Source organism: Meleagris gallopavo, chromosome 4 (genome assembly GCF_000146605.3).
Source record: "Meleagris gallopavo isolate NT-WF06-2002-E0010 breed Aviagen turkey brand Nicholas breeding stock chromosome 4, Turkey_5.1, whole genome shotgun sequence".
Taxonomy (NCBI): domain Eukaryota; kingdom Metazoa; phylum Chordata; class Aves; order Galliformes; family Phasianidae; genus Meleagris; species Meleagris gallopavo.
Genome location: NC_015014.2, coordinates 68,994,079 through 68,997,266, shown reverse-complemented (window position 1 = coordinate 68,997,266; position 3,188 = coordinate 68,994,079).

Sequence of the window (3,188 nt, the reverse complement as noted above, 5' to 3'; positions counted from 1 at the left end):
CCTTTTCTGTTAACCTCTTGTTCCTCAAAAGGTTAAATAAGGGAAATTCCGCTTTTTTAACACTGGTAGCTGTTTGACAGGGTTTCCCTAGCACTAGGTAACGTTGGGATTCTCAGCAAATGCACCAGTGTAATGGTAAAAGAAGTATGTATTTGGAGGCTCTTTACAGAGGTCCTAGAAAGCTACTTAAATTGCATAATTTATACACCCTGCTTAATATACTCTACTAAAACTTAGATCTTGCACAGGTGCCTTATCTCTTCAATGTCCTATACAGTTTTGGGTGAGTTATTCCTCAAAGGACTTGGGAGGGAATCAAATAACCAAGATGGAACTTGGGATATCAGCACAGCTGATTTATTAGAGAGCATAGAGATGGGTTCCTTGGTATTGCTTGAAACCTGAATTCTGTTAAGATGACTTTAAAGCAGAGCAGAGTCTGGTAGATTTGCAGTAGGCAATATAAGATGGAGGCAAAGGAAGTGCTGGATGGTGGCTGAATGCTGGACAATGGGAGAAGGGAAGGATGCTGCAGTATGCTTTTGATGTGTTGTCCCAGGCTGCTGGGAAATGTGGACTAGGGGCAGTGATGAGTTGCTACGTAGGGTGCTAGCACAAGTAGATGGGAGATGATTTGGATTAAAACTAGAGCCTCTGTGGCTCTAACAGCTCTATAGCTCTGCAAAGCTGATGTCCCTTTGGGAAGAAAAAGGGACTCTTGTGAAGCTCTTGGAGTGTTTGTAAAGGGATCAGGTGATCTCAAGGAGCAGTCTTTCCACTACTCCGGTTTTCTGCCCGTAACAGCTAAGTAACCAGCTTCTTATTCTGTGCTTGTGTTCCAAAACTGGTGTGTCTGGGGTTTCATCAAGACTTCTTAGTGTAATGTATCATCTGCTAACTATGGAGCAGGCCTGGAAGACTATGGGGCAAACTATGGGCAAGGGAATATGTCAGGATTAATAGGACAGCCAGTCCCTTGATTAGCTCTATCCTGGCAGCTGCCTACTAACCAGCTTCCAGTATAAATAATCTTATAAATCTGGGGTTGATATTTCCAAACTATGAAGGCCATACCGTGCTCTTTCTCAACACCATGACCTTAATAGGTTTCCAGTAAGAGCTGTAAAAAATGTCCCCCCACCCGCTCTGCTTTGTGACTTGAAAACATCTGTGCAATAACGTATGGCTTAGTGACCCGGGCAGGACTCAGTGAAGCCCCTTGCTTAATAGGAGAAGAAAGATCTTTGATGTGTCCCAGATTAAATACATCTAATGGTCTCTCTAATTAGTCGCTGAAGTAGATTTGATAGATCTGAAGCAAATTGTATTAGAAACTTTAATGGTCATGGGTAATTCTTTTTGTATTCTCCAGATAGTCAGATAAACTGCAATTAGGTGATTGTTTTGGGACATGCAGTGAAGAAGACAAAAAGGACAAAAGAAGCTGCATTGGAAAAAGTGGGTAGAGAAGGCTGGTTGTACAGTGAGATGTTCAGTAGGTTTCAGGTGCTATAAGGAACTCAGTGGGGCAGGTTATGGATGCCTTATGCAGAAACCCAAAGCATCAGATTTTTATTGGTGCACACTTCCGTCATACCATTCCACATTCCATCACGAGTGCCAAATGCCAGCAAAATTGAAGCAAGATGGGACAAAGGCAGTTTTATACAGCTGACAGGAGCACTGAGGACATATAAGCAACTTTTGGACTGAAGGGCCCCCTACCCTTGTGTTGGGGATGGTGAAATGAGATTGGGGAGTACCAACGATTTCCTGCAGGATGAAGCCCTGATTGTCTCCTAGAACCTTGCTACGTGGCTAGGATGGGCTATTGAAACGGGTGCTCCCGTATTCACTTTCTCATATTGGCATTGTAACCCCTCCCAGTGAAATTCCTGTCTTAATTTCAGGCATTAGCAGTCCCAGTTTGCACCCAGCCATTCCTCGATGAGGCACAGCCTGCTCTCTCTGCCGTCATTTGCTGCCTGGTCCCATTAAAGCAGTTTTCTCAGTATGGATTGTGCCACACTGCAAGGCCAGCAGTGAACACTGGATTCATTTTCTGTGTTATTGTTAGAATGAGCTCTTTATAACCATTCAATTTTCCTTTAAATAAATCCCATTTGGAAAAACAAATCCCGTCCATAAAAGCAGCTCTCTGTGCTGGGTTAGTTTTCAGCATACTGTACACGGCTGTATATTTGGGTTTATGTCTCCAGGCTAAGCTCCTGCATACAGCCAGTATTCATGCTGGAGCAATGGCAAAGCCATTTCCTGGGATTCGTGGGGTTTCATTGGGTGTAATGGCATTAGGGAAGATGGAAGAGAGTAAGGTGGGAAAGTAAATAAACCAGGCAGTTTGTTCCAGTGACCTCTGTGTGAAAGATTAGATAGGATTCAAGTTCATACTCATAAAGTCTAAGGTAGAAAAGATTCATGCACTGGCTTTCACTCAGCCTGTATTGTACATCTTGCCAGTCTGACTCCCATGTTTGTGTCTGCTTCTCCTTGATCCCTCTTCTTTTTCTATGCTGTCCCTATGCTTCATGGGTATAAAACCTTGGCTGCAAGCTACGTCCAAAGGCAGGAAAGGTACCTAATCAGTGTGGTCCCCATCCAGAGCAGCTGGGAATTTTCTGTGTGCACATAGGATGTTGGGAGGGCTGGCCAATTAGGAACAGATTCAATTTTGTGGCACTCAACAGGTTGTATGTGCTTTGATAGAGAAATTAAGAGGGACCATCATATTTGCCAAATTGAGTATTATTGTGGACTTTGTCTTAGCAGTTCCAGTGTGTAAGGCACTGTGGACCTCTTCTGATAGGACACAGAGTGGGAAATTTCAGATAGAGCAGCAGTAGTCTGAAAGTGTGTAACTGTGGAGGAGTGTAAGGCACCCTCTTCTTCTCCATCCCCATTACATCTGGAATCAGTTCACCCTGCTATTGAACAGCACTGTAATAATATTACTTTGCAGTTTTGCAGAACGTGTGCAAATAAGGCCTCAGTATCTTTTTAGTGGTGAATCACACTCAAATTGCAAAAGCTTTTAAGTATTTTTCTCCTAATTTCTTCATGTAATCCTTGAGGCAGACAGGCTTATTTCTGCTCCTACCTATCCTGGATATGAGAGAATACAAAGACTGACTTCTGGATATCGTCTTTGCAGAGAGCCTGAGCCTTTTTTT